Raw genomic sequence first — 14,073 nt, 5'->3', positions numbered from 1 at the left:
GAGAAACAGGGTCTCCACAGAACTAACTGACCTGCTGAAAGTTCCCAGCATTTTCTGGATTTATTCCATTTTGCCATCTAGTTCCCTTCTCTACAAGAGCTGGCTTGAGGGACTGTATGACCTGCTCCTAGTCCTATTTCTTCTGTTCTTGAATGCCTGTTGAACCTATTGGTTTTATGTGCCTCAATAATCTTGTCTGATAACTTACTAAACAACCACTCAACAACTTGATACTGGCTGCTCCACCACACGTATTATCCATTCAGCCCTTCGAGCCTACTCTGCCATTCAATCAGATCATGGCTGATCTTGTAGTTCAACTTCACTTCTCTGCCCTCACTGCACAAGCCTTCATTCCCTGAATATCCAAAAATCTGTTGATCTCAGACTTAAATATACTCAACAATTGAGCATCCACAGCCTTTGGGGTAGAGAATTCCAAAGATTTACAACCCTCTTGAATGAAGAAATTTCTCCTCATCTCTGTCTTAAATGGATGATCTGTTATCTGAGACCATGACCTGTAGTTCCAGACTCTCTGAATAGGGAGTAACTGCCTTTCAGCATCTATCCTGTCAAGCCCTTTTCAAATTTTATACATTTCAATGAGATCACCTCTCATTCCTCGAGACTCCAGAGAATATAGGCCCATTCTACTCCATCTCCTCATGGGATAACCCTCTCATCCCAGAAATCTTCATTGCACTGCCTCTAAGGCAAATATATCTTTAAGTACAAAGACAAAAACAATTGCAGCAAGACTTACTCTTATTCACCAACCCCCTTGCAATAAAAGCTAACATATCATTTGTCTTCCTAATTGCTTGCTGTGCCTGCACATTAACTTTACCCAAAAAAAGTTCCAATTCCCTTAAGGGTCAACTGATATTTGTGGAGAGAGAGTTCCAGATTTCCACCATTCTTTGTCTGGAGGAATGCTTCCTGGCATCGCCCCTAATTAACCTGGTTCTAATTTTAAGGTTATTCCCGCTTGTTCTGGATTCCCCTACCAGAGGAAATAGTTTCCCTCTATCTACCCAAATTAACAGGATTTGTCCATTTAACATTTTAAATACCTCAATCAGATCACCCCTCAATTTTCTATACTCAGGGGAATACAATCGCCTAATCCCTGGTGAACTGCAGCAACTCACTAACCTTGCTCTAACAGTAGCTGTTATGGCAATAGAAGTTGATGAATCCCAGAACTCTACCATCGAGAAGGACTAGAGCAGCAACCACGTGGAAATGACATCATATCCAAGTTCCTCTCCAGGTCAGCCACCATCCTGATGTACATAGATCACTTTTACTCCAGTGTTGCTGAGTTTTGAGGAGAGTAATGGAGATATTAAGGTTGACAGATTTGCAGAGAGCAATCCACAGTGTGGGACTGAGGCAACTAAACATGATGCAGAGAGAGGGGAAATGCAAAGGATAATCCTGGAATTATAGGCAGAATAAAGCATGGTTTGCTTAAAGTAATCCAATCAGATCTAGCAGGCAATGACCAGGTCAGTGATTCTTAAAGGACGCAGAGGTGGGATTGTGTGTTTGTGGGAGACTGTGAGGAAATGAGGACATTGATGGCACAAGGAAGGAGACCTGTTGAGTTGGCCAACAATAGGAGCAGTTTTGTATTGGGTGGAGGACCTGAGGACAGTTTGAGATCTGACCTGAGGGACATCACATCTACAGAGAGCTGTGTTGGAGTGTCAACCTGGATTTCCTCTTGAGATTCTAGAGTGAGGCTTAAATGGCGAGATGGTGACCCAGGTCCAAGAGCACTACCATTAAAAGCCAATTCTACAACAAGTACCAGGCATTCAGTTGGTGCCCAGATGCATAATCTTCTCAACTGTAACATCCACAAAACATCAAACAGCTGTTCGGAGAGACAGCCTGTGATCAGTAAGTAAAGTCAGAAAAACGATGGACTTTAAGGACTCTCACTGTTAATCCATTCATTTTAAATGGTTAACAGCCAAGTTAAAATTACAGCCATTAGAAAATCTAAGCTTTGTTTTCTAGACTGCCACATGAGAAATGGACATTTGGTTGAGATACTGGGGTGTGGTGGGGGAGGTGCCTGTATACTGTATCCCAGCAAGAGACAGTGACTTTAGGAGGGGAGATTGTATGTGGGGTGAGAGGGGAAAGTGCAGCTCTGATCAGAAGCAATGGGGTAATCCCTCATAATCTGTCACAACAAGATTTCTACTGGAATGATCTACCTTGGGGTAGATCTGAACTATGTTGCTCCGGCATTCCTGTGCTAATTCAAACAATCAGTACAAGAGCAGATTCTGACATGATCATTGTCTGTTTGGAAAATTACGTAAGGAAAAACCAGGGATTATGCTGATTTTGCCTTGGCTCACTGAGAGAGCACTGTCTGACTCGTCAGTTTCCGGGGAAATCTCGGGGAGTTAAAGGAACCCAGCATTCAACTACCAACCAGTAAAACATTTCCAAACCAAGGGCTGGGTAAAATTCCAACGAGGAATCGTCTTTGTCACAGAATGGGAGGAGCAAGGTAAAGCCTGGAGTGATTCACCTTCTGACTCATGAGGAGAGAGCTCTACCACTGAGCGAAGGCTGACACCCATCAACAGCAGGATTCCGACGTGATTGTTTTTCCCCATCTCTGCCCCAGAGGTACTGAAGCTAATTACATCACCTCAACAGACTCCCTGGCTTGCATCAGGTACTCCATTCCAGAATGGTGATTCTGGATTCACATCCCTCTGCTAGATACGAAGTTAATCTAACGCCATCACTTAAAATATGCAGCTAGATTCTTCCAGAAGTGATCGAGAGCTGCAAAAAGACAGCACTTAGAGAATTTGAGGAGAGCACATAGAAACATCTGATTCCACTAGACATTAGCTCAGTGGGTTCATGAGATGTACAAACTTGCTATACTGTAGTGGATTAGCTGATGTGAGCCAGTCTATTTGGGTGTTATATTTAGCCTCAGCACCTGCGGGGTACTAAAGGGTGGTGGGAGGGATGAAATAACCCAGGAATCGGCTCTTCATTACTATTTAGTCTGAACTGCATTGGAATTTCCTGGGATCTGGCAAACAGTGGGGAAGAGTTCAGGCAGTGAGAGGAAGATATAAGCAGGAGAGAAGAGTGGGCAGGGAATTGTAAAAGTGCCACATTTTTGGCAAAAATGAACTGTCAATGAAAATTAGCCTAAAGGGCAAAGTTCTGAATGCAGTAGAGGAACCGAGATGGGAGTGGGGAAGGGGCAGGGTAATACACAGATCCTTAACAACTGGATTGAAGACAGAAAAGACCATACAAAGCACACCAATGGTTCTGAGATTTATATAGACAGGTGTTGAAACCACAGGAGATGCTATTGAGGTTCATGTGGCTTCGGGCATTCTCTGGGGAAGGTGCCCTAAACTCTAAGGTGGTGTCGGGGCCAAGAGAGGAGAGTTGTGTTGACAGCACCTTGTTTCCACTTTTTAGCTACTTTTTCTTCCCTTTCTCTTCTCATCCACCAACGTAACAATGCTAATTTCTTCCTGGTTGTTTCCAACATCCAGCTGTGCATTTTAGATCAGCTGTCACTTGACAGTGATTAAGATTTGGAACCTGGCGGATTTTTGGAAAGAATCTAAACCTGTATTGGAATTAAAAGAAAATCTAATCTAAGTGTTAATTGGTTGAATAGTATGTGGTGAAAGATTATTTTCTCTGATCAGTGGATTAGTAACAAGGGATATAAACTCGAGTTAATGCTAGAAACTTAAAGATTTATGAAAATAGGGATATTACCCGAGTGTAATTAAAGCCAAGTCAAGATTTAAGAGGAAATCGTGAAGAAAAATTTGAAACAACATGGAGGAAAGAGGGAGGTGAGGACACTGGGGTCGTGTCACTGACGTGGAGACTGTAATGACACAAACATGATTGAAAATAGCTTGCTTCCTTTTCTGAAATCTTTGTTCGACAACAGCTGCAGATTTAACAGAAAGCAGAACTAGAAGATGTTTTTGTAAACACACAAGCTGTTACACAACCCGATGTCCCGTATAATTACTGGGATTGATTACTGAGAAAGCATTCTGGTCTCAACTTCAGGCACCCTGCCAATAAACACAGCACGAATGCAGCCTGTCCAACTGATAGATCAGTATAGCAAAACCGGGAAGCTACATCATTCTTCCTCAGACGTGATTTCCTCATCTGTTTCAAATTCCTGGGAAAAAAAATCAGATTATGGTACAGATACAGTAAGTGACCCTCACCCTGAATACCCAGTGACTCTGCACAGTTACACAGTGTGTGACCTTTACCCTGAATAAACAGTGACTCTGTACAGTTACACAGTGATTGACCCTCACCCTGAATAAACAGCGACTCTGCACAGTTACACAGTGTGTGACCCTCACCCTGAATACCCAGTGACTCTGCACAGTTACACAGTGAGTGACCTTTACCCTGAATAAACAGTGACTCTGTACAGTTACACAGTGTGTGACCTTTACCCTGAATAAACAGTGACTCTGTACAGTTACACAGTGATTGACCCTCACCCTGAATAAACAGCGACTCTGCACAGTTACACAGTGATTGACCCTCACCCTGAATAAACAGCGACTCTGCACAGTTACACAGTGTGTGACCTTTACCCTGAATAAACAGTGACTCTGTACAGTTACACAGTGTATGACCTTTACCCTGAATAAACAGTGACTCTGTACAGTTACACAGTGATTGACCCTCACCCTGAATAAACAGCGACTCTGCACAGTTACACAGTGTGTGACCTTTACCCTGAATAAACAGTGACTCTGTACAGTTACACAGTGAGTGACCCTCACCCTGAATACCCAGTGACTCTGCACAGTTACACAGTGTGTGACCTTTACCCTGAATAAACAGTGACTCTGCACAGTTACACAGTGTGTGACCTTTACCCTGAATAAACAGTGACTCTGTACAGTTACACAGTGAGTGACCCTCACCCTGAATAAACAGTGACTCTGTACAGTTACACAGTGTGTGACCCATACCCGGAATAAACAGTGACTCTGTACAGTTACACAGTGAGTGACCCTGACCCTGAATAAAGAGTGACTCTGCACAGTTACACAGTGTGTGACCCTTACCCTGAATAAACAGTGACTCTGCACAGTTACACAGTGAGTGACCCATACCCGGAATAAACAGTGACTCTGTACAGTTACACAGTGAGTGACCCTGACCCTGAATAAAGAGTAACTCTGCACAGTTACACAGTGTGTAACCCTTACCCTGAATAAACAGTGACTCTGTACAGTTATACAGTGAGTGACCCTTACCCTGAATAAACAGTGACTCTGTACAGTTACACAGTGTCTGACGCTTACCCTGAATAAACAGTGACTGTACAGTAACACAGTGAGTGACCCTCACCCTGAATAAACAGTGACTCTGCACAGTGACACAGTGAGTGACTCTTACCCTGAATAAACAGTGACTCTGTACAGTTACACAGTGTATGACCCTTACCCTGAATAAACAGTGACTCTGTACAGTAACACAGTGAGTGACTCTTACCCTGAATAAACAGTGACTCTGTACAGTTACACAGTGTATGACCCTTACCCTGAATAAACAGTGACTCTGTACAGTAACACAGTGAGTGACCCTCACCCTGAATAAACAGTGACTCTGCACAGTGACACAGTGAGTGACTCTTACCCTGAATAAACAGTGACTCTGTACAGTTACACAGTGTATGACCCTAACCCTGAATAAACCGTGACTCTGTACAGTAACACAGTGAGTGACTCTTACCCTGAATAAACAGTGACTCTGTACAGTAACACAGTGAGTGACTCTTACCCTGAATAAACAGTGACTCTGTACAGTTACACAGTGTCTGACGCTTACCCTGAATAAACAGTGACTCTGTACAGTAACACAGTGAGTGACCCTCACCCTGAATAAACAGTGACTCTGCACAGTGACACAGTGAGTGACTCTTACCCTGAATAAACAGTAACTCTGTACAGTTACACAGTGTATGACCCTTACCCTGAATAAACAGTGACTCTGTACAGTGACACAGTGAGTGACTCTTACCCTGAATAAACAGTGACTCTGTACAGTTACACAGTGAGTGACCCTCACCCTGAATAAACAGTGACTCTGTACAGTTACACAGTGAGTGATCCTCACCCTGAATAAACAGTGACTCTGTACAGTTACACAGTGAGTGACTCTTACCCTGAATAAACAGTGACTCTGTACCGTTGCACAGTGACCCTTACCCTGAATAACCAGTGACTCTGCACAGTTACACAGTGAGTGACCCTTACACCAAACAAACAGTGAATCTCTACAGTTACACAGTGAGTGACCTTCACCCTGAATAAACAGTGACTCTGTACAGTTACACAGTGAGTGAACCTCACCCTGAATAAACAGTGAATCTGTACAGTTACACAGTGAGTGAACCTCACCCTGAATAATCGGTGACTCAGCACAGTTACTGTGAGTATCCCTTACCCTGAATAGACAGTGACACTATACAGTTGCACAGTCTGCGACCATTGCCTTGAATAAACAGTGACTCTGCACAGTTACACAGTGAGTGACCCACACCCTGAATAAAAAGTGAATCTGTACAGTTACACAGTGAGTGAGCCTCACCCTCAAAAGACAGTGACTCTGTACAGTTACACAGTTAGCGAGTCTCACCCTGAATAAACGGAGACACTATACATTTACAGAGTCTGCGGCCATTGCCCTGAATGAACAGTGACTGTACAGTGACACAGTGAGTGACCCTCACCCTGAATAAACAATGACTATGTACAGTTGCACAGTGAGTGAACATTTTACTGAATAAACAGTGAGTCTGTAAAGTTACACAGTGAGTGACCTTCACCCTGAATAGAAAGAGACTCCATACAGCTACAGTGAGTGACGCTCACCCTGAATAAACAGTGACTCTGTACAGTTACACTGAGTGACCCTCACCCTCAGTAAACAGTGACTGTGTACGGTTACACAGTGAGTGACCCTCACCCTGAATAAACAGTGATTCCGTACAGTTACACAGTGAGTGACACTTACCCTGAATAAACAGTGAATCTGTGCAGTTACACAGTGAGTGACCCTCACCCTGAATAGACAGTGACGATGTACAGTTACACAGTGAATGAGCCTCACCCTGAATAAACAGTGACTCTGCACAGTTCCACAGTGAGTGAAACTCACCCTGAATAAATGGTGACTCAGCACAGTTACAGTGAGTGACACTGACCCGGAATAAACAGTGACTTTGTACAGTTGCAGTGAGTGACCCTCACCCTCACTAAACAGTGACTCTGTACAGTTACACAATGAGTCACCCTCACCCCGAATAAACAATGACTCTGCACAGTTACCCAGTGACTGACCCTTACCCTGAATAAACAGTGACTCTGTACAGTTACACAGTGAGTGACCCTTACCCTGAATAAAGAGTGACTCTGTACAGTTACACAGTGAGTGACTCTCACCCGGAATAAACAGTGACTCTCTAAGGTTACACAGTGAGTGACTCTTACCCTGAATAAAGAGTAACTCTGCACAGTTACACAGTGTGTAACCCTTACCCTGAATAAACAGTGACTCTGTACAGTTATACAGTGAGTGACCCTTACCCTGAATAAACAGTGACTCTGTACAGTTACACAGTGTCTGACGCTTACCCTGAATAAACAGTGACTGTACAGTAACACAGTGAGTGACCCTCACCCTGAATAAACAGTGACTCTGCACAGTGACACAGTGAGTGACTCTTACCCTGAATAAACAGTGACTCTGTACAGTTACACAGTGTATGACCCTTACCCTGAATAAACAGTGACTCTGTACAGTAACACAGTGAGTGACTCTTACCCTGAATAAACAGTGACTCTGTACAGTTACACAGTGTATGACCCTTACCCTGAATAAACAGTGACTCTGTACAGTAACACAGTGAGTGACCCTCACCCTGAATAAACAGTGACTCTGCACAGTGACACAGTGAGTGACTCTTACCCTGAATAAACAGTGACTCTGTACAGTTACACAGTGTATGACCCTAACCCTGAATAAACCGTGACTCTGTACAGTAACACAGTGAGTGACTCTTACCCTGAATAAACAGTGACTCTGTACAGTAACACAGTGAGTGACTCTTACCCTGAATAAACAGTGACTCTGTACAGTTACACAGTGTCTGACGCTTACCCTGAATAAACAGTGACTCTGTACAGTAACACAGTGAGTGACCCTCACCCTGAATAAACAGTGACTCTGCACAGTGACACAGTGAGTGACTCTTACCCTGAATAAACAGTAACTCTGTACAGTTACACAGTGTATGACCCTTACCCTGAATAAACAGTGACTCTGTACAGTGACACAGTGAGTGACTCTTACCCTGAATAAACAGTGACTCTGTACAGTTACACAGTGAGTGACCCTCACCCTGAATAAACAGTGACTCTGTACAGTTACACAGTGAGTGATCCTCACCCTGAATAAACAGTGACTCTGTACAGTTACACAGTGAGTGACTCTTACCCTGAATAAACAGTGACTCTGTACCGTTGCACAGTGACCCTTACCCTGAATAACCAGTGACTCTGCACAGTTACACAGTGAGTGACCCTTACACCAAACAAACAGTGAATCTCTACAGTTACACAGTGAGTGACCTTCACCCTGAATAAACAGTGACTCTGTACAGTTACACAGTGAGTGAACCTCACCCTGAATAAACAGTGAATCTGTACAGTTACACAGTGAGTGAACCTCACCCTGAATAATCGGTGACTCAGCACAGTTACTGTGAGTATCCCTTACCCTGAATAGACAGTGACACTATACAGTTGCACAGTCTGCGACCATTGCCTTGAATAAACAGTGACTCTGCACAGTTACACAGTGAGTGACCCACACCCTGAATAAAAAGTGAATCTGTACAGTTACACAGTGAGTGAGCCTCACCCTCAAAAGACAGTGACTCTGTACAGTTACACAGTTAGCGAGTCTCACCCTGAATAAACGGAGACACTATACATTTACAGAGTCTGCGGCCATTGCCCTGAATGAACAGTGACTGTACAGTGACACAGTGAGTGACCCTCACCCTGAATAAACAATGACTATGTACAGTTGCACAGTGAGTGAACATTTTACTGAATAAACAGTGAGTCTGTAAAGTTACACAGTGTATGACCCTTACCCTGAATAAACAGTGACTCTGTACAGTAACACAGTGAGTGACTCTTACCCTGAATAAACAGTGACTCTGTACAGTTACACAGTGTATGACCCTTACCCTGAATAAACAGTGACTCTGTACAGTAACACAGTGAGTGACCCTCACCCTGAATAAACAGTGACTCTGCACAGTGACACAGTGAGTGACTCTTACCCTGAATAAACAGTGACTCTGTACAGTTACACAGTGTATGACCCTAACCCTGAATAAACCGTGACTCTGTACAGTAACACAGTGAGTGACTCTTACCCTGAATAAACAGTGACTCTGTACAGTAACACAGTGAGTGACTCTTACCCTGAATAAACAGTGACTCTGTACAGTTACACAGTGTCTGACGCTTACCCTGAATAAACAGTGACTCTGTACAGTAACACAGTGAGTGACCCTCACCCTGAATAAACAGTGACTCTGCACAGTGACACAGTGAGTGACTCTTACCCTGAATAAACAGTAACTCTGTACAGTTACACAGTGTATGACCCTTACCCTGAATAAACAGTGACTCTGTACAGTGACACAGTGAGTGACTCTTACCCTGAATAAACAGTGACTCTGTACAGTTACACAGTGAGTGACCCTCACCCTGAATAAACAGTGACTCTGTACAGTTACACAGTGAGTGATCCTCACCCTGAATAAACAGTGACTCTGTACAGTTACACAGTGAGTGACTCTTACCCTGAATAAACAGTGACTCTGTACCGTTGCACAGTGACCCTTACCCTGAATAACCAGTGACTCTGCACAGTTACACAGTGAGTGACCCTTACACCAAACAAACAGTGAATCTCTACAGTTACACAGTGAGTGACCTTCACCCTGAATAAACAGTGACTCTGTACAGTTACACAGTGAGTGAACCTCACCCTGAATAAACAGTGAATCTGTACAGTTACACAGTGAGTGAACCTCACCCTGAATAATCGGTGACTCAGCACAGTTACTGTGAGTATCCCTTACCCTGAATAGACAGTGACACTATACAGTTGCACAGTCTGCGACCATTGCCTTGAATAAACAGTGACTCTGCACAGTTACACAGTGAGTGACCCACACCCTGAATAAAAAGTGAATCTGTACAGTTACACAGTGAGTGAGCCTCACCCTCAAAAGACAGTGACTCTGTACAGTTACACAGTTAGCGAGTCTCACCCTGAATAAACGGAGACACTATACATTTACAGAGTCTGCGGCCATTGCCCTGAATGAACAGTGACTGTACAGTGACACAGTGAGTGACCCTCACCCTGAATAAACAATGACTATGTACAGTTGCACAGTGAGTGAACATTTTACTGAATAAACAGTGAGTCTGTAAAGTTACACAGTGAGTGACCTTCACCCTGAATAGAAAGAGACTCCATACAGCTACAGTGAGTGACGCTCACCCTGAATAAACAGTGACTCTGTACAGTTACACTGAGTGACCCTCACCCTCAGTAAACAGTGACTGTGTACGGTTACACAGTGAGTGACCCTCACCCTGAATAAACAGTGATTCCGTACAGTTACACAGTGAGTGACACTTACCCTGAATAAACAGTGAATCTGTGCAGTTACACAGTGAGTGACCCTCACCCTGAATAGACAGTGACTATGTACAGTTACACAGTGAATGAGCCTCACCCTGAATAAACAGTGACTCTGCACAGTTCCACAGTGAGTGAAACTCACCCTGAATAAATGGTGACTCAGCACAGTTACAGTGAGTGACACTGACCCGGAATAAACAGTGACTTTGTACAGTTGCAGTGAGTGACCCTCACCCTCACTAAACAGTGACTCTGTACAGTTACACAATGAGTCACCCTCACCCCGAATAAACAATGACTCTGCACAGTTACCCAGTGACTGACCCTTACCCTGAATAAACAGTGACTCTGTACAGTTACACAGTGAGTGACCCTTACCCTGAATAAAGAGTGACTCTGTACAGTTACACAGTGAGTGACTCTCACCCGGAATAAACAGTGACTCTCTAAGGTTACACAGTGAGTGACTCTTACCCTGAATAAACAATGACTCTGGACAGTTACTCAGTGAGTGATCCTCACCCCGAATAAAAAGTGACTCTGTACAGCTACCCAATGACTGATCCTTACCCTGAATAAACAGTGACTCTGTACAGTTACACAGTCAGTGACCCTCACCCTGAATAAACAGTGACTCTCTACAGTTACCCAATGACTGATCCTTACCCTGAATAAACAGTGACTCTGTACAGTTACACAGTGAGTGACCCTTACCCTGAATAAACAATGATTCTGTACAGTTACACAGTGAGTGACCCTTACCCTGAATAAATAGTGATTCTGTACAGTTACACAGTGAGTGATCCTCACCCCGAATAAACAGTGACTCTGTACAGTTACACAGTGAGTGACCCTTACCCTGAATAAACAATGATTCTGTACAGTTACACAGTGAGTGACCCTTACCCTGAATAAATAGTGATTCTGTACAGTTACACAGTGAGTGACGCTCACCCTGAATAAACAGTGACTCTCTACAGTTACACAGTGAGTGACCCTTACCCTGAATAAACAATGACGCTGTACAGTTGCACAGTGAGTGATCCTCACCCCGAATAAACAGTGAATCTCTACAGTTACACAGTGAGTGACCCTTACCCTGAATAAACAATGACTCTCTACAGTTACACAGTGAGTGACCCTTACCCTGAATAAACAATGACGCTGTACAGTTGCACAGTGAGTGATCCTCACCCCGAATAAACAGTGACTCTCTACAGTTACACAGTGAGCGACCCTTACCCTGAATAAACAATGACTCTGTACTGTTACCCAATGACTGATCATTACCCTGAATAAACAGTGACTCTGCACAGTTACACAGTGAGTGACCCTCACCCTGAATAAACAGTGACTCTGTACAGTTACACAGTGAGTGACCCTCACACTGAATAAACAGTGACTCTACACAGTTACACAGTGAGTGATCCTCACCCTGAACAAACAGTGACTCTGTACAGTTACAGTGAGTGACCCTTACACTGAATAAACAGTGACTCTGTCCAGTTACACAGTCAGTGACCCTTACCCTGAATAAACAGTGACTCTGTACAGTTACACAGTGAGTGACCCTCACCCCCAATAAACAATGACTCTGTACTGTAACACAGTGAGTGACCCTCACCCTCAAAAGACAGTGACTCCATATAGTTACACAGTTAGTGAGCCCCACCCTGAATAAACGGAGACACTATACATTTACAGAGTCTGCGGCCATTTGCCCTGAATAAACAATGACTATGTACAGTTGCACAGTGAGTGAACATTTTACTGAATGAACAGTGAGTCTGTAAAGTTACACAGTGAGTGACCTTCACCCTGAATAGACAGAGACTCCATACAGTTACAGTGAGTGACCCTCACCCTCACTAAACAGTGACTCTGTCCGATTACACAGTGAGTGATCCTCACCCTGAACAAACAGTGACTCTGTACAGTTACACAGTGAGTGACCCTTACCCTGAATAAATAGTGATTCTGTACAGTTACACAGTGAGTGAGCCTCAACCTGAATAAACAGTGACTCTGTCCGATTGCACAGTGAGTGATCCTCACCCTGAATAAACAGTGACTCTGTACAGTTACACAGTGAGTGACCCTTACCCTGAATAAACAGTGACTCTGCACAGTTACACAGTGAGTGATCCTCACCCTGAACAAACAGTGACTCTGTACAGTTACACAGTGAGTGACCCTTACCCTGAATAAACAGTGACTCTGCACAGTTACACAGTGAGTGATTCTCACCCTGAACAAACAGTGACTCTGTACAGTTACACAGTGAGTGACCCTCACCCTGAATAAACAGTGACTCTGTACAGTTACACAGTGAGTCACCCTCACCCTGAATAAACAGTGACTCTGTACAGTTACACAGTGAGTGACACTTACCCTGAATAAACAGTGAATCTGTGCAGTTGCACAGTGAGTGACCCTCACCCTGAATAAACAGTGACTCTGTACAGTTACACAGTGAGTCACCCTCACCCTGAATAAACAGTGACTCTGTACAGTTACACAGTGAGTCACCCTCACCCTGAATAAACAGTGAATCTGTGCAGTTACACAGTGAGTGACCCTCACCCTGAATAGACAGTGACTATGTACAGTTACACAGTGAGTGAGCCTCACCCTGAATAAACAGTGACTCTGCACAGTTCCACAGTGAGTGAAACTCACCCTGAATAAATGGTGACTCAGCACAGTTACAGTGAGTGACACTGACCCAGAATAAACAGTGACTTAGTACAGTTGCAGTGAGTGACCCTCACCCTCACTAAACAGTGACTCTGTACAGTTACACAATGAGTCACCCTCACCCCGAATAAACAATGACTCTGCACAGTTACCCAGTGACTGACCCTTACCCTGAATAAACAGTGACTCTGTACAGTTACACAGTGAGTGACCCTTACCCTGAATAAAGAGTGACTCTGTACAGTTACACAGTGAGTGACTCTCACCCGGAATAAACAGTGACTCTCTAAGGTTACACAGTGAGTGACCCTTACCCTGAATAAACAATGACTCTGTACAGTTACTCAGTGAGTGATCCTCACCCCGAATAAAAAGTGACTCTGTACAGCTACCCAATGACTGATCCTTACCCTGAATAAACAGTGACTCTGTACAGTTACACAGTGAGTGACCCTTACCCTGAATAAACAATGATTCTGTACAGTTACACAGTGAGTGACCCTTACCCTGAATAAATAGTGATTCTGTACAGTTACACAGTGAGTGATCCTCACCCCGAATAAACAGTGACTC

General features: G+C 43.8%; 2 protein-coding genes across 2 annotated transcripts in view; one reads left to right on the top strand and one right to left on the bottom strand.

Moving 5' to 3' along the window:
- smarce1 (SWI/SNF related, matrix associated, actin dependent regulator of chromatin, subfamily e, member 1) overlaps positions 1-14,073 on the bottom strand; it is a 490,930-nt gene that overhangs the window by 226,390 nt on the left and 250,467 nt on the right. The window lies entirely within an intron of this gene.
- The window catches only part of LOC137348251 (cholecystokinin-like), a 96,867-nt gene that overhangs the window by 931 nt on the left and 81,863 nt on the right, over positions 1-14,073 (top strand). The gene's annotated exons all lie outside the window — the stretch shown is intronic.

The sequence above is a fragment of the Heterodontus francisci genome, chromosome 33 (assembly GCF_036365525.1).
Source record: "Heterodontus francisci isolate sHetFra1 chromosome 33, sHetFra1.hap1, whole genome shotgun sequence".
Lineage (NCBI taxonomy): Eukaryota > Metazoa > Chordata > Chondrichthyes > Heterodontiformes > Heterodontidae > Heterodontus > Heterodontus francisci.
This window is presented reverse-complemented; position numbering and strand designations above follow the sequence as displayed.